General features: G+C 39.3%; 1 long non-coding RNA gene across 1 annotated transcript in view; it reads left to right on the plus strand.

The window, feature by feature from the left end:
- LOC139031729 (uncharacterized) overlaps window positions 1-18819 on the plus strand; it is a 2010631-nt gene that overhangs the window by 1377217 nt on the left and 614595 nt on the right. Inside the window, exon 6 of the long non-coding RNA XR_011484201.1 lies at window positions 3016-3078. This is a non-coding gene — a long non-coding RNA (uncharacterized lncRNA). The remainder of the gene's footprint in view (window positions 1-3015; window positions 3079-18819) is intronic.

Here is an 18819-nt window from a genome sequence, read left to right on the forward strand (position 1 = left end):
ATACATATTCCTATTGTCCACGTCACTCCCAAGTAACATGGAGGTTATCCTTAGAGGTTAACCTTAGAGGTGGTTCTATCCAGCAAATTAGAAGCAAGTGTCCAGTGACTTTTCTGGTGCTGTTTAGTGTATAGCTAGAACCAGAGCCCAACTTGAATTCTCTGAGCTGATCTGAACGGGTTCATATAGAGAAAAAGTGGGTCCTACTGCAATACTTTAAATTTGGCTGTGGATCATAATAAGACTTTGTTATCCCAATGACTGAAAAGTGTATCAGCTATTTTTAGAATTAAAGTAACCTAGAGGTTTTACAACCCTCACCAAACTGGTGGATAAATTTCCATGGCAACCAATTATTAGGCAGAGATTGATTCCAGAGGCAGGCAGTCTACAGAGTACAGATTTTTCAGTCCTGACTACACATTAGAATCATTGGGAAGAATTTAAAAAAATATTGAGACCCAAGGTCTACCCCTTGAGGCTCTAACTTAATTGGTTTGGAATATAGTCATAGCATCAAGATTTTATAGGTTACTCAAGTGGTTCTAATGTAACACTTCATTGAGAATTGCTGTTATAGAATGTGGTTTTTAAATACTGTATACAGTTACAAAGATTATACACTACCTGGGAGAATTTCAAGGGGTTTTAGCTAATTCTGTCCCCGTTCTTTCCCTCCCTCCCTTCCTTCCTTCCCTTTTTCCAACCTCCCCTTCCTCCTTGCTCTCCCTCCCAACTTTCTTCCCTTTTAGCCACAAATATTTACTGAGCACTCATTTTGATACATTGCTCAAGCCCACCCTTACAACCATCGTAATTTAGGCCTCATGTTCTTGGGTCTGGGCCTGGAGTATTTGCTAGCTTTCCATCTGGTCTTCCTTACACCACTTAACGGTCTCTACAGTCCAGTCTCACACAGTTCTCAGCATATTTCCTCAAAAACGCTTCACTGCTTATAAGTAACAACATAGGGTATTTGCCTTTCCCTGTCTCACTTATTTCACTAAGCAAAATACTCTCTAGGTCCACCTACTTTGCTGCAAATGGCATTAGCTCACTCCTTTTTTTTTTTTTTAATTAATAAAAAATTTTGTTTTTGTTCTCCAAACCCTTTATTTTTTTCCATTTATTTTTATTAGTTGGAGGCTAATTACTTTATAATATTGTAGTGGTTTTTGCCATACATTGACATGAATCAGCCATGGATTTACCTGTATTCCCCATCCCGATCCCCCCTCCCACCTCCCTCTCTACCAGATCCCTCTGGATCTTCCCAGTGCACCAACCCCATAGCTCACTCCTTTTTATGATTGTTCAGTTCAGTTCAGTCGCTCAGTCATGTCTGACTCTCTGTGACCCCATGGACTGCAGCACGCCAGGCCTCCCTGTCCATCATGAACTCCCACAGTTTACCCAAACTCATGTCCATTGAGTCAGTGATGCCATCCAACCACCTCATCCCCTGTGGTCCCCTTCTCCTCCCACCTTCAGTCTTTCACAGCATCAGCTTCTTTTCCAATGAGTTGGTTCTTCACAATATTAAATTGCATGTGTATACATATACAATGGAATATTATAAATGTTATATATATATATATATACACTTCCCAGGTGGTTCAGTGGTAAAGAATTCACAAGCAATGTAGGAGACACAGCTTCGATCACGGGATAGGGAAGATCCCCTGGAGAAGAAAATGGCAACCCACTCAAGTATTCTTAGCTGGGAAGTCCCATCGACAGAGGACCCTGGCGGGCTGTGTCCATGGAGTCACACGGGAATCAGACACAACTTAGTGACTAAACAACAGCATATACATACATCACATCTTCTTTTGTTCATTCATCTGTTGATAGACACTTAGGTTGCTTCCATATCTTGGATTTGAACATTGGGGTGTATATCTCTTTTTGAATTAATGCTTTTGTTTTCTTCAGATATAAACCATATATATATGCAGGAGTGGAATTGCCTGATCATAGTTCTATTTTTAGTTTTTTGAGGTACCTATTTTACACAGTGGCTAACAAAACAGACTCACAGATATAGACAACAAACTAACGGTTACCAGTGTGGAGAGGGGAAGGGGAGAGGTAAAATGAAGATGCAGGTTTAAGAGATACAAAGTACTTTGTACAAAATAAATAAGCAACAAGGATATATTGTGCATGAGAGAAATATAACCATTATTTTGTAATAAATTTATTCACAAAGTACAATCTATAAAAATATGGAGTTATCATATTGTATACCTGAAAGTGAAAGTGTTAGTCATTCAGTCGTGTCCAACTCTTTGTGACCCAATGGACTGTAGCCTACCAGGCTTTTCTGTCCATGAGATTCTCCAGGCAAGAATACTAGAGTGGGTTACCATTTCCTTTTCCAGGGGACCTTTCCAAATCAGGGATCAAACCTGGTTCTCCTGCAAAGCAGGCAGATTCTTTACCATCTGAGCCACCAGGGAAGCCATATAAACCTGAAACTAACATAATATTGTAAATCAAGTATACTTAAAAAAAGAAGTATACTTCAAAAAAATGCTTCACTGCTTAAAGCTTCCGAGCAAATCTCATAGACGTTAAACATAAGACTTTATAGTATGGCATAAAGAGGTCTCTTTTTTTTTTAATCTTCTTCATTTTAACAGGTTTTTTTTTTTTTCCATTTATTTTTATTAGTTGGAGGCTAATTACTTTACAGTATTGTAGTGGTTTTTGTCATACATTGGCATGAATCAGCCATGGATTTACATGTGTTCATGTTCCTATCGCCTGCTAAACTTTAACCCCCAAAGTAGGCAAGTGATACTGAGTTTGGAGCCCAGCAGGAAGACCAAGATATCTTAACATCCATGAAAGTACATACACCATTCTGCCCATCATTTCATGAAATGTAGGATTTAGCTTTGAAACCAGTTGTATTAGGAAGTAAGTCAATGATTAAAAAATGCTTCTGACTGCCCTGAAACTCAGTCATTTGAGGCAAATAAGTAACAGTCATTAATCATCTCTTGGCAGAAGCTGTTTTTCTGAAGGAGTGAGATGACGGTTGGAACACTTGATCTTTTCTTTCATTAAAAGGTAAGGGCAAAAAAAAAAGAAAAGGTAAGTGCAATATTCCAAGTGACAATTCTTAGGGATCTGATTTTTGGTCATTTTTTGTTTTAATTTCTCTATACCCTTTGTTAGAACATACTGTAATTGGCTTCCCACAAAGCACTGAAAAACTTTTAGGTTGTGTTGTATTCCTGTATTTTAAAAGGGAAAATGTCAAAAGAAAATGAAATCTCTTTTTGGACAACAGCACTGATCACTGAAAATCAGGCTATTTGAGCTGAATCTTGGCCAGGCGTCAGAGAGAAGCCTGTGCCGGGCTCAGTCATGGGGAGAGATGCCATGCTTGACTTGATGGGCACAGGTTAAAGGACACCAGTCTGTATCCAGAGGGATTTGAAAACTTGTGTTTGGTCTGGACAAGCTTTGACATCCAAGGGTGTCTGATCTAAGGTATGAGCCATTTTTTTAAAAAGCACTGCTTTAAGGGCAGCATCTAATTGTCAGCTGCCAGTTTGAAGTTGAGGACTGGAGACTTAAGCTCCAGGGAAGTAGGTTAAGTTTAAACGAAGGACTATGGTCCTGAAGAAAAGAATTAGAGCACATGCAGATCAAGAAAAAAGTTCAGTCATATGTCTGGTGTGAATAGCAAGATAGGCACTGAAAAATTGCTTAGAGGATGGATTCCCTAAACTCATCCCAGAGTTGTATATCAATCATAGGATAGAAAACTATGAATCCTATTTGCTTGGGAACCCTGAAACAACTAACACACACCACTGAGTGATTTGTAGTGTTGAGGAGGTGAATTTTCTTTGTATCTGATGTCCTCGTCTATAAAACAGGATTGGTGTTGAGGGTACCTACCTCTCAGACCTGGATGCTGGGGACACATGTCCAGGCAAGGCCACTGCTCCTTTCAGTGACCACCTGGCCACACTGAATGACTCACAAAAAACTTCTTCCATTTGGTGATATGCATTTTGTTTTTAAGATATTACTTGGAAGTAGTACAACAGCATGACATACAGTATACAAAAACAGTACACATAAAAATTGACCACCCATAACATCAATTTTATTTCTTTCCACACATTTTTGCTTTCTGAAATGCCAAATCTGGCATCAGTCCTCTGGGTTATGATTGGTATAATTATATGAGTTTTTTTTAATTCAAGGAAATTGCTTTTTATTTATGTTGTGTGAGTGTCAGGTTTGGGCCTTATTTTTGGTTTGCTTTAGGCTGATTTTGGACCTTTTGACTCTTATTAGCAAATTCTATCCTGAAAAGAAGTGCAGTCAAGTGAGACTAGATTTGCCACTCATGAGCCACTATATACGGCATATGAAAGTAATATCCTAAGTGTGTTTGAAAGTGTTTGTGATAACTAACTATATGGCTTACAGGAAAAAATGTGCAGAAATAGTCCTATGAGCTCCTGCATGCTCTGACCCTTTGAAACTAGGTATTGTAAAACCACCCTTGCAGGTGAAGAGTTTTCTCCTACCATTAACCAAGGCTGAGACTGCATTGCTCCTAGGGAAAAAAAAAAAAGGAAAGCCTACAGGTGTCTAGACAATCCATTGGGATGGAACTAGGCTGCAGGCTCTAGCATCTTCAGAGGTGGTGGTGAGTATGAAATGAGAAAGAGTATATGGGCACATTACACATTACACATTCCACTGTGAGTGGAATATAAATGTAAATTTTGGAGTTGAGGATGGGGAGAAAGTTAAGATTCCCTAGGATGGGCATGTAAATATCTCCAGGTGTGTATGCATACTCAGGAGCCAAAACTGTGTAATGGATGATTGCATTGATTTATTTTATGGCACGGTTTCAGGTATACTTACAAAACACCAAAGGGAGGAATAACATTCTTTAGGTTCAAACAGAGCATTAAATGAGACATACTGGAGTAAACACTCCAGCATCTGCCTACAACCCTCTCTGCTAAGCCATAGGCACTAGGCCGAGGGAATGGGCAAGAAGCTGAACTCAGAGACAATACAAACTATCTTCTTCATCTCAGCTTGCTTCTAGGACTCTGGTTCTTATACTTGAGTCTGTATCAGAATCACTGGAGGGTCTGACAAAAGACAGGTGTGGATCTCTGTGCCTGAAGTCATAATTAAGTCTGGGATGGGGCCTGAGGATTTGATTTCTAACAGGCCCCCAGGAGAAGCTGATGCTGAACCATTGATCTAGGATACATATTTTTAAAAACTCTTTCCCCTACCATGTCTCACTCCTAAAGGCTACGTAAGGGTGGATGGAAATCTTTCTGCTAATTAGCTAATGAGGCAAACTCCTGGCAGACTCGTAACTCCAGTCTTTCACGTATGCAGACATCTGAATTCTAGCTGAAATCCCCAGATTATTATAGACATAAAAACTGAGGCTTTGTAGAGATGAAGCGAATCATCCAAATTCACGCTGGGTGGAGAGGCAGGATTTAAGCACACATCTCTTAACACCAGATCCAGGACTGTTGCTAAACACTACTTATGGTCGGGAGTTCCGGGCTGAGCGACTCTTTATGACCAAGATTATAATGAAAACAGGAATTTACACTGTAGAGTAATTCTACTCTAGTATACACAGTAGGAAGTGAAATTAAGTTAAGAAAAATTCATGACCTTTACTGTCAGTAAGAACACTGACAGATCTGTTTCAGAGGTCTCAATCCAAGCCTGGACAGACTTCTGTCTCTTTCTTGCCTTTATTTCACCTGGGCCATCTGGCTGCATTCTGCTTTATCAGGGACTTAAGGGTAGTTTGGGTGGTTTTTCTCTATTAAAAAATAAACCAGAAAAGTAGATTTTATTGATGAAGAAAGAAAAATTTGCAAAATCAGTTATATTTAGTTTTTTTTTTTTTTAATGTATTGGAGAATAGTTGATTTCAATGTTGTGTTAGTTTTAGGAGTACAGCAAAGTGAATCAGTTATACATATAATTATATGAACTCTTTTTTTGCATTCTTTCTCCAGGTAGGTCAATACAGAATATTGAGTAGAGTTCCCCGTGCTATACAATAGGCCCTTATTACATATCTATTATATACATATATATATGTGTGTGTGTGTGTGTGTGTGTGTGTGTGTATCCGTCAATCTCCATCTCCCAATTTATCCCTCTACCCTCCTTACCCTCTGGTAACCATAGTTTCATTTCTACATCTGTGACTCTGTTTCTGTTTCATAGATAAGCTCATTTGTACCCTTTTTTAGGTCCCACATGTGGTATCATATGATATTTATCTTTCTCTGCCTGACATTTCACTCAGTAAGGCAGTCTCTAGGTCCTACAGCCGTCAGCCCTGACCATATCAAAGATTAGCTTTTCTTTTCCCAGTACAATGGCTAAAATAAGCAAACCACAAGTACCAAGAAGAATGAGTGGAAGCAATTATGTTTCTTATTGCTGTTGCTGCTGCTAAGTCACTTTAGTCATGTCGGACTCTGTGCGACCCCATGGACTGCAGCCTACCAGACTCCTCCGTCCATGGGATTTTCCAGGCAAGAGTACTGGAGTGGGTTGCTGCAACCTTGAAAATTACACTTTGGTATTTTTACACCAATAGTGCAAAAACTAGGTTGCAGTAAGACAAAGCCCACAGCCTCACAGGCTTTGCCCCCATCTCAGGGACCCCACCACTGGTGGAAAAGCGGTGTTTAGAATAGTTTGGAGCTACATGCCATGGGAGCGAATTACGTGGGTTTCAATCCTTACTTTGCAATTTAAAAGTAATGTACTTGAGTGTTTTTGGTTTATCTGTACCTCAGTTCCCTTTGTTGTAAGATGGGGTAGTAATATTTCATAGGGATAGCAAAGATTCAATTAGTTAAAACTTGTAAAAGGCCCAGTACATACAAGCCCAAATTTTAATCAGCTGTTAGTGAGCATGGACACAACTGAGCAACTAACACTTTCACACTTTCACTCTCATAGTAGTTTGGTCCCCCAACATCTGAGTTCTCATGAAGTTAGTCAGAAATGCTTTACAGAGCATTTTCTTTTTGGCCAGGCACTGTCCTGGGAACCAGAGATCTGTCTTCTTAGAGGTGATGTGATTCTGATGAGATGATCTCATCTTTTGTTAGTTCAGAGTTTTATAAGGGGTCAGAATATATTACCACAAGTTAATTTCTCAAGCACAGGCATAATTGTGGAGAAGTGAGGAGAAAGGAGGAGAGATTAAACAGATTTGGAGGGAGGATGGTAAATCCCAACAGAAATGATACTAACTTTTTTTAAAGTTGAAACTTGAAATATTTATTCAATGCAGCCTAAAGATGGATAATGGTTATTACAGAAAGACCAAGCACATCAATGAAGCCACAAAGGCACACAACTACATGGCATGTTTCGATAATTTACAAAAGGAGAAAAGCAATGAACAGAAAAAGAAATAGAGGTGAGGGTAGAAATGTTAGTTGAGGCACACTGCCATGCTAACCAGTTAATCCTAAGAGCCATGGGAAAACACTGAATTGTTTGAAGCAGAGGAATACCACCTTTAGACTTTCATTTTCCTTCTTAATTGTTCTTGTCCTTTCACTTTCTCCCACACCTCTTCCCCTCTTTCCATCACAAATAAGATTTAAGGCACCAGTTCATTGCATGGGAAGATCATGTCAAAGGGGGAGACATGACTGGGGCAGAGAATTATAGGGGGATAAGTGGTATTTGAAGTGAGTTTTAAAAATAGGTGGTAGAATCAGCAGAATGTTTTAAATTAATTAAATAAAGATGGGAAAGAAAATGAAAAAAATAACTCCAAGGTTTTCATGTTGTTACAAATGGGTAGGTAGGTGAGAGTGTCAATCATGGAAACAAAGAGTATAGGAGAGAAGTGAGTTTGAGATGGGAAGATGCTCTTTAGGGCGTGTTAGAGTTAGTGTACATTCAGAGGATCGAGTAAGCCTTGGAAAATATGTTATAAAGCATTTCACTTTAGCCAAACTGGAATGGCTAGGTCAGTATTTTGCATATTTGCAAGTCCCCAAACAAATGCAGTAATGAATGAAAGAGTGAGTTAATATTTAAATGGATGAAATTCTGCACAAGTGAGTGAATGTTGTTTGAAAGAATATGTGGATGAACAAATAAGCATTTGAAAGAATTCATGGGCATGCCATTGCTATTCCTAGCAGAAGTCCTAAAGCAGATTTGAGAGCTGATTTGTATATTCGCAAAAAACCCATGTATTAATATAATTGCCTCAGCCTAACCAGCTATGAAAAAAAAAAGCCTTAAACCCACTCATTTGTTTGACTTAACTGACCTTTGTTGAACACATCTTCACATACTAATCACAGCAATTCTGCAGCATGTCAGTCAGAATAAACTTGGACAGAGGACTCCAAAAACATCCAGCAGAGTTTCCATCTCCATCACTCAAAATCAATGGGGAAAATATAAAAACTGAGCCAGGCATATTCAAGGGTAGCCTCTGCAAATCTCTGATGGTTTCTCCTGTGAAGCAGTCTCTCCACTGTCTTCCCTTCTTTAAAACCAATAAATATCTACATGGACTTAAACATCCCCAGCCCAGGGTCAGAGTACTGAAGTTTTTGCCCTGCTCTGACATTTCCGTGAGCAAATCCAGTCAAGTCCACTATGGTCTTTGGAGTTCTTATCTTTAAGAAAAGACAGGTTAAGTAGCTACCTTGTAATCAGTCCAAGGTTTTGATAAAAATCTTAAAGGAATGTTTGCTCATTGCTTTTTTAAAATTTACTCATTCAGTAAGTTTTTATTGAGGACCACTAGTATTGGCTATGGGCTTCCCAGATGATGCGAGTGGTAAAGAATCCACCTGCCAATGCAGGAAACACAAGGGATGCAAGTTCAATCCCTGGGTCAGGAAGTTCCCCTGGAGGAGGAAATGGCCACCCACTCCACTATTCTTGCCTGTGGACAGAGGAACATGGCGGGCTACAGTCCATGAGGTTGCCAAGAGTCAGATGTCACTGAGCAAAGAACAGCAGAATACTGGATATTGGGGCTACAGAGGCAAGCAAAATCAAGTATAGTGCTTGTCCCCACGTGGCCTAGAGTTTCATGCTGGGTCCAGGGTATCTGGGAGTAGTTGCAACAGCTCAGTGAGATCCGACCAGTCCATCCTAAAGGAAATCAGTCCTAAAAATACATTGGAAGGACTGATGCTGATGCTGAAGCTCCAATACTTTGGCCACCTGATGTAAAGAACTGACTCATTGGAAAAGACCCTGAGGCTGGGAAAGATTGAAGGAGGGAGGAGGAGGGGATGACAGAGGATGAGATGGTTGGATGGCATCACTGATTCAATGGCCATGAGTGTGAGTAAACTCCAGGAGTTGATGTTGCACAGGGAGGACTAGTGTGCTGCAGTCCATGGGGTCACAAAGAGTCAGACATGACTGAGCGATTGAGCTGAACTGAACAACAGCTCAGTGAGTGCCATCCCCCTGTCTGTGACATTCTCACTGCCAACTCATTGACTATTGCTTTGAGGCCAAAATTTAATCAACTCAGTAAATTCTGCTCACTCGGTTAATATCATGGTATCTGTAGTTGAAAAATTTGAGTTGCCTGCATGCACATTGTATAGGGGTAAGAAGGTAGCAAAGGGCCCATGGTGCACACAGTATTTAGAGCCCTTGGACTATTTATGTAATTGCTAAGGTTGTGAAATATGCCTGGTGTCCAGGGCAATTGGGCTCCCACATCAGGATAACCTGAGTTGAAACCTGGTCCTCTACTTCGTCATTATCTGGCTATGAACAGTTCACTTATCCTTAGCAAAATGAAAAATCTTTTATGTGCCCTTTGGTGGAAACATCACACATGAGACTTTTTTACTTGGTTCTCCCCAAAACTCTGGGAGAAAGCAGAGTATTCCTTGAGACAGGTAAGGAAATTGAGATTTAGAGAGGTAAATAGAGAAGACTCAGAGCTTACAACTGGAGGAGGAAGGATGTAAACCTAGGATTTTGACCTCAAGTTCAGCTTCCTCCTTACCATCATCACTCCATCTATGGAAGCTTTAGAAACTCATCTCCTTTGCCGCCCCTGCCGTGCCTGGTGCAGTGATGGGGAAGCAGCTCCTCCCTGGGGAGGGTCCATCTGACCTCTCTCTCTGTGCAGGCCCATTTTCCTGTCACAGGTATACTTCTGCAATACCAGTTAACCTCTCCCGTCTCTGAATTCCAAAACTGCCCAAGCCTATCCTCGTTGTCAGCAGATATTTTAGAAACTTCATTTTCGACGTGCTTTCCGATAACAGCAGCAATTACTCTTAATCATTATTTATACTAATTTGATACTTCAGTGAGATTATGTATTATGCGTGTCCTTCCTAATTTTTTTCATTTTTTTTTTTACTGTAAGTGAGAATCAATGTAAGGGATTGATGTCAAGCTTTAGGTAGTTATTAACATGACTAGGGTTACCTAACCTTATTAGGTTGATTGTAGTTTCTCTTCTGTATCTTCCAGCAAACCCTCAATTGATTTTAAAATGCTGCTATTGACCTAAAGATTCTTAACAACAGGAGGTTTAAATGCTTTTCATTGTTATGCTTCCTGCCTATAATACCAATTACTGTTCAAAGTCTGTAATAGGGAACTGCATTTTGCTGCAGGTTTCCATTCAGAGTCAAGGGCTTGGTGTCTCTTAAGAGACAAAGATTGGGAAGAGGAACCACCGTCATTCAGTCCCCTCTGTCACACCCAGAAAAAATTCGCTTGCCCACGGCTCCTGCTAGACACAGAGCCAGTCTCAGCTTGAATGATATCTGGGAGCTGCTGGGAGCAGGAGAGGACTTGAGTTGAGGGCTCAGAGGACAGTTTAAGACCTTGTCTGCCGCTAACTCATTTTGTGGCTTGGATTATAGTGTATGATCTATTGAAGGCTCAGTCTCTCCATTGGCAAAACCAGGATGTTAGACTCTGTCTCAGGAACAGTAGCATCTATCTCAATGTGTCAGTGCTTGAAAAGGGTCAAATTAAATACATAATTCACAACTATGGATATGAGTATGTGCTTCTGTTTATGAGCATGGGATATGAAGGTACACCTCAAAGACCCTACGCATATATCCCAGCTTTGTAGAAATTTTTTCTCGGGATCTCTAATAAGCCTAATGAGTCCAATAAATATCTTATATCTTCATCCCTTCAAGTCATGCCTGGCTTGCAGCTGGTCCAAGTATAGGAACTGTGGCGCTTCTTCCTCCTCCTCTTTCCTTCTTTGTTTTTCTTCTTCTTCCTTTCATTTTATATGAGAAGAGTGTACTTACAGTAGCCAGAACTCTTTGGCTGAAAAAAAGAAGAAACCCAACTAAATCCATCTTGAACAAAGAAAATAATTAGTCACATAGTGCAGATTCTCCTGGAGGAACCACAATGCAGGAACTGAGACAGGGGTGCAAGCAACATCACCATTTTCCCACTTTGTGTTTTTTTTTCCCCTGGTAATTAATTCAAGTATTTTCTTATGCTGCAGATTTACATTATTTGCATGTTAGAAAATGTGTGCTCCTAAGTTTGTACCTTCCAGGCTCAATCACCAGGGACATTCTACATCCATTTAGACTATCACTTAAAGGTACAAGCTGTCCCAAAGATGATCTGGTAAACAGTAAGCCACTGCACCTATTGATGGCTGCTCCTGAGGTCACCATACCATATGCAGAGGGTGATAAGTGGGGGGCACAGTCTTCTGAAGAAAGATGAGAGGTCAAAAAACCCTATAGAAGGACACTATATAACTAATTGGCTATAAAATCCTTATACTGTGTTCCAATTTACTGTCCTTTAAAAACTCTCCAGCAGCCTGATTTTGTTTTGTTTTCCAATTATGTTATGTACAGTGTAAGTCTAACCCCACTTCAACATGAGGAGCCTCATAAAATCTGTTTCCTTTTAGACTTTGATGTTTTTCAAGTGCAAACATGACATGCCCTGTAACTGTGCTATAGATTGAAGTGATTAGGTGGTGAGATTCCATGGTAGCTTTTGAAAAAATGGTTCTGGCATCAGGCCCTCTGCCTTCATTTGCTGTCCTCTGCTCAAGCGCCCTCAGTGGAGAGCATGCAGAACCTGCTCCGATGCTCAGGCCCATCTGTCTGCCTGCCCACCTTCAAAACCCTGCTATCATCCTGGGCGATTCTTTTCCACCATCCTTCATGCTAGTTGGTGAGGTCATGAAAAGGGTCAGAAGTCGTGGTCCACAGAGAGCTGTGTGACTCCATGCAAGTTCAGAAACCTCTCTGTAGCTAGTGCTCTCACCTTCAGAATGACGGCTGAAAAGGAGGAGAGACATATACTTAACTTGCCCCATTATTCCCAGGCTCATTAAGCGCTTCCCTCACTCTAATCCTGCAAAATAGATATTAAGTGTTGTAAACTTATTGCACATTAGAAATGAAGGAAACATGAGCTGCATAATGGAAAGAGTTCTAGGCTTCAATCAGAAGGTCTGGATTCAGATTTCAGTTCTGCAGCTTATCCCTGAAAGTTAGAAACAGTTCATTTACCTCTCGAATTTCAGTGTGATTCCTATAAAGTGAGTGCAAACATACCTTCCTTGCAAGGCTTGTGAGATAAAAGATAAAATGTTAAGCAACTGACTTGTCTGTCATATGGTAGGTGGTTAGCAACTATCTGTAGTGTTTCTGTGTGTGTATTTATTCATTAATTCAAGAGTCTTGCCAGTTATTAAGGAAATAGACCTGGTTTCTGCTTACCCTGGCACCTCCCTGAAGAGTTGCCTAAGCGAGAAGGATTCAACAGCAAACACATCCCATAATTCATAACATTTAACTGTAACTTCTCTTATGCAGCTCTTATTTGAAATGACTATTGTTTCCTCTACCCGTAAAGGCCTGATGTATATGATCCACAATAGCACGGTCTATCTTCTACCTCAGTCCAGTTGTTGTGGAATATGAGTGCCACTCACGGGGAACTCCTCGTATATCCCTCTATGAGAGTAGCTTGTATACAGAGTTCTCATTTTTAAGGAACCAAAAGTGAGCTTTTGATATATCTTATAGTTGTTCTATATACCATACCACACCAAAAATATATTCAAAGTTTCGTAAAAAAAATTTTTTATACCTGTTCTCTTGATAAAACGACCCCAAGTCAGTCAGTTCAGTCGCTCAGTCGTGTCTGACTCTTTGCGACCCCATGGACTGCAGCACATCAGGCCTCCCTGTCCATCACCAACTCCCAGAGCTTGCTCAAATTCATGTCCATTGACTTGGTGATGCCATCCAACCATCTCACCCTCTGTCATCCCCTTCTCCTCCCACCTTCAATCTTTCCCAGCATTAGGGTCTTTTCAAATGAGTCAGTTTCTCACATCAGGTGGCCAAAGTATTGGAGTTTCAGCTTCAGCATCAAGTCCTTCCAGTGAATATTCAGGGCTGATTTCCTTTAGGATGGACTGGTTGGATCTCCTTGCAGTCTAAGGAACTCTCAAGAGTCTTCTCCAACACCACAGTTCAAAAGCATCAATTCTTTGTCACTCAGCTTTCTTTATAGTCCAACTCTCACATCCATACATGACTACTAGAAAAACTATAGCTTTGACTAGATGGACCCCTATTGGCCAAGTAACATTTCTGCTTTTTAATATGCTGTCTAGGTTGGTCATTGCTTTTCTTTCAAGGAGCAAGCGTCTTTTAGTTTCATGACTGCAGTCACCATCATCCGTGATTTTGGAGCCCCCAAAAATAAAGTCTGTCACTATTTCCATTGTTTCCCATCTCTTTGCCATGAAGTGATTGCCATCCAATGACTAACAGATAGTTATTTTTCTCAGTTTTTATAAGTTCATATAACATTTATTATTAATTAACTTGATAATTAACTTTCAAATGCTGAAGTAAGCAGGGGAAATAATTAACATCTCAAATTATTCAATTGAATAATATTAATTGAGCAGGCAATAATCATCACATGCCCCATGAGCCCTTCCCTGGTACTCTATGTACATTTTATCTTTCATCACCACAATAAGATCTATGCTACAGAAGTTGGTTCTACTGGCAAGGACAGGTGAGAATGGTTAAATTAAGAGTGTGCAGAGAGATTAAAGATTAGAGAGATAGGAAGTGGCAGAGCCACTTTTTCTGATCTGTCTGGATCCAGAACTCTTTACCACCATATTACACAAAACCTCCTTCTATTGCAATAATCCTGTCATAAGTTATGGTAGGTCTTGAGGCTATAACACCTAAAAAACAGAATTATTATTTGAAAGAGCTTATGATTTATAACTGCACTATCCAATATGGTATCATATTCAGCAACCATATGTTGCTAATGCAAATTGAGACATGCTGTAACTATACAAGGCACACTAGATTTCAAAACTTTGTTAAAAAATGCAACATATTGATAATTATATATTGATTGCATGTTGAAATTATATTGGTTATGTAAAAATATATTACTAAAATTAGTTCTTTGTTTTTTTTCCTTTAATGTGGCTATTGGAAAACTTTAAATTTATAGGCAACTTGCACTATTATGTTTATGTTTGACAGGGCCAGCTGAGGAGGCAAAATAAAAAGACAACTTTAATGCAGTTTGATTATAGATTCAAAAGACATAGGCACATAGAAAAGACTGTAGAATCCTGGAAGCTTCCTTTTAGGACAGAGGTGTGACCCACAAATGAGTAGTTATTACAGAGATAAAAAGAAGCAAAAGGTATTTCAGGAGAAGAAAATGAAACAGCTCAGTCCATTTAGGGAACATCAAGACATTCAGTAAAGTGCAAAGAGTAGGAATAGAGAAGTGGCAAATGCCTCCGAGATTATACAAGGGCAATTTTCATGATGAAGACTTGGAGCTACTTAGGACTGGGGATATGGAGTATAACAGATTGCCCTTCTATCTGCATAAAGGCACTGTGGTCCTTTGAGCCAATACTGGCCCTTTGGTCACAGCTAACACTGACCTCAGAAAAGTACATGATGCACAGCTCCTAATTGTATGATTGACTGGAATTTTTGACTTACATCAAAAACATCTTCTGCCTTTTGTCAAAGACATTTCTTGGGTCTAGTTTTCTTAAAACTATATACAAGTGATCCAAGCAAAAATACCTTCTTAAATCAAGCTCCCGAAACCTATTGAAATTGACACGTGCATAGATGTTGGGGGACTAGTGTGTCTAATTCTGAATGCTTTCCTCTCATCTTCCATTTAAGTGCTCTGATTCCAAATTACTCATGGTCTGGGCACACTCATTTTATTCTAAAAAAGAGGCATGCCAATGTTGTTCTAAACCTGGGATAGGGTAGGACGGGATAAGCCTGTTATTTTTCTTAAGAAATCAGGAAGTTTTCTGCTCCTGGAGTGTCCTTCAGGAGGGTGGAGCTAATCATAGACTGAAAAAAAGCAGAAATCTTTATGGATAGGAGCCTCACTAGAAGGAGAAAGGACAAAAGATCAGAGAAAACAGGCACACTTGGGAGCTAGGACCTTGCTCAAGCTTCCACGTCTGTGTGATTAACAAAACACCCAGGACATCCCCAGTGACCCACTGGTGATGTCTCTGTGGCGCTCATGTTTGCATAAGTGTCAAAAAATAAAAATGTAATGAATCAAGCAATCAGTCATGTAATGTGTTAAAATCTAGTTCTATCATGGAACTTGCTAAGTGTCCTTGGACAAGTAACTTATTTTTTGGAAGGGGGTATTTTTATTTCTTCAGACTACATGTGGACTTAGAATTTCCTTTTAAGACCATTATGTGGTTCCACACATTCAGGAATATAAACTTCTGAGAATCTCGTTCCTTACAGCAGTTCAATTAGGAAAAAAAGGAAAAAGAAAAAAAAAAAAACAAAGAATAGCAGTAGCAGCAATATACTTATATGTCACTTTTTAAATCTATTTAACAATACAAGTATGCCAAGGATTTTTCTCCCTTTATTTTATTCAAAAGCCCATCCTTTCATGAGCAAATAAACAATGCATCCACTTTGTTTTCAGTCTGTAAGAGCATAGTATATGTCCTTGAAGATATTTAGATACTTAAAAATATAGAGAGAAGAGGGTACTATGAAGTCACAAAAAATATCAAGTTTTTGAATCACATTTAATTTCTAAGACTCTCAAGAATTTTCATGAACTGTATAGGCATAGGCCACCTCTTGTTATGTGTCTGAAACATAAACACTCAAATGCATGCTATCTGAGAGTATGTGAAATGAATCAGGTACACTTGAAGTTAAGGAGGGAGATTTCCCTATGCTGTATGTAGCTTTCTAAATTAGTGTGTATTTGTAGAGTCCCTAAGTGAGAATATTTTCTTTTCTTTCATTTCTTTCTTTCTAAAGTTCCTTGGGATAATTCTAACTAGCATTTATTCAAGATAAAATTTAGAAGAAATAACTTACTATAGGGTGCAGACTTGTGAAAAATATCGTGTCACTCTTTTCATATTGACTGCTTCCAAATTCAGAGCTACAGTTATTTTATACACTGCAATTAAGTTGAAATGGTGACATAGTGGTTTAATACCTTTTATGAAATTGCCATACTTCTGACATATCACATATTTTCATGCTCTGAAAAACACTAGCACAGTAAATTACTCTGAGAATCACACTGTACCTTTATTTTGCAGAGAGAAAATTTTCATCATTTTTTTTTTATTCAGTCAGTGCACATTTACTGATCAACTAAGATGTGTCTATACACTTTAATATAAAGAGGAATACTGGAATTCCTGCCTTTAAGATTGCACAGTTTCACTGGGCGTTTGCACGCGCGCGCACACACACACACAGAATGTTAAAATATAGTTTGTGGGAAAATTAATAGAAATTTGTAGAAAGGTAAAACATTGCATTAGATAAATTTCTCAGAGAAGCAACGCATCAGGCAGCATTAGACAGAGAAGAGATTTATTGGTAGAAGAGACCAGAGAAAGACTTGGATAAGCCTTTAGATCAGGATGCAATCTGACACTGGTGGAAGGAAAGGGAGGAAGTAGACATGGGCTAGGAAGCATCTCAGACAGCATCGTAATCACAAAGCATTTAGCCAGAGTCACAGGGACCTCTCAGACCAAAGATATCTGGTGGAAGATATTTGATTCTCATCAGAACAGGCCTACTTTTACCCCAGAACTGCTCCATCATTGGCTGGGAACAATCTTCACAAAGCTTGACCTTGATAGAAATGCACTGGTAAATCCAAAAAAAAAAAAAAAAAAAAGAAAACGTGGGACCATGAATCAAACAGGCTCCCTGGAGCGGGAAATGTGTGACCCATTTTCATGGTTTCCCCAGATAATTAGATCATTATAGGAGATCAGAAATGTTCTGCCTAAAGAGTTGTGATACCTGATCTAAGACTTAAGAGCTGGATCCAGAGACAGTCAGATAAAAGCTGGTAAGGGACAAGTTATTCCAATGAAGAGGTAGAGCTTGAGTTAAATCACAGAGGAGTGCAATGTGATGCCGACAGAGGCAATTATTAGCAGTGTAATATTTGTGGGGCATAAAAAAATAAAGCAGGAAGTGGTAAAAGATGAGGCTGGCGAGGTCAGGCAAAAACCAAATAAAAAATGAATGTATGTTGCAAGATAGTTATCCAGGGGGAAATTCGGAGCCATCCAAAGGATTTAGTTAAAGAATATCATAACAAAAAATTAATTTTACTAAATCACTGCAGTAGCTGCTGAGAAGGATGAATAAGGAGAGAAAAATCTGAATCTACTTGTTACCTGTTTTACTAAGATAAGGACCTATATAAAGCGGTAGTCAGAGAAATGAAAAAGATGGAGAGGGTACATGATATAGTTAAGATGTGAAGTAAGATGTGATTGTGGGATATGAAAGAATGAAAAAGATTCAAGGATGATTGCAGTGGTGTATCTTAGTTGTATGGTACCATTAACCAAATTGAAATAGTTCATAAGTAGTATCAGAGAGTGAGAGAAAAAAGCAATGGGAGAATTTCAGTGGACTGAGTACATAACTTTTGGTCACATCAATATTCTCAAGTGGAAAGAAGAGACAGAGTTCATTGAGAACAGCAACAACAACAATAAATGTCATTTGGTAAATATGAAGAGACTTTATGTAGATTACAGAATGTATAGACACATCAGGTTTCAAGAAAGGAAAAAAGCAGGTACATGCATAACAATGCGCTAAAGCTGCTAGCACTGGCTTGAGTAAACTGATTATTACATTTTTCAGAAAAAAATTTTTTTCCATTTATTTTTATTAGTTGGAGGCTAATTACTTTACAATATTGTATTGGTTTTGCCATATATTGACTTGACTCCTCCATGGATGTACATGTGTTCCCTATACTGAACCCTCCTCCCACCTCCCTCCCTGTCCCGTACCTCTGAGTCATCCCAGTGTACCAGCCCTGAGTACCCCGTCTTGTGCATTGAACCTGGACTGGCGATTCGTTTAACATATGATAATCCACATGTTTTAGTGCCATTCTCCCAAGCCATCCCACCCTTGGCCTCTCCCACAGAGGCCAAAAGACTGTTCTGTACATCTGTGTCTCTTTTGCTGTCTCGCATACAGTGTTATCATTACCATCTTTCTAAATTCCATATATATATGATAGTATACTGTATTGGTGTTTTTCTTTCTGGCTTATTTCACTCTGCATAATAGGCTCCAGTTTCATCCATTAGAACTGATTCAAATGTATTATTTTTAATGGCTGAGTAATACTCCATTGTGTATATGTACCACAGCTTTCTTATCCATTCATCTGCTGATGGGC

Source organism: Odocoileus virginianus, chromosome 28 (genome assembly GCF_023699985.2).
Source record: "Odocoileus virginianus isolate 20LAN1187 ecotype Illinois chromosome 28, Ovbor_1.2, whole genome shotgun sequence".
NCBI lineage: Eukaryota > Metazoa > Chordata > Mammalia > Artiodactyla > Cervidae > Odocoileus > Odocoileus virginianus.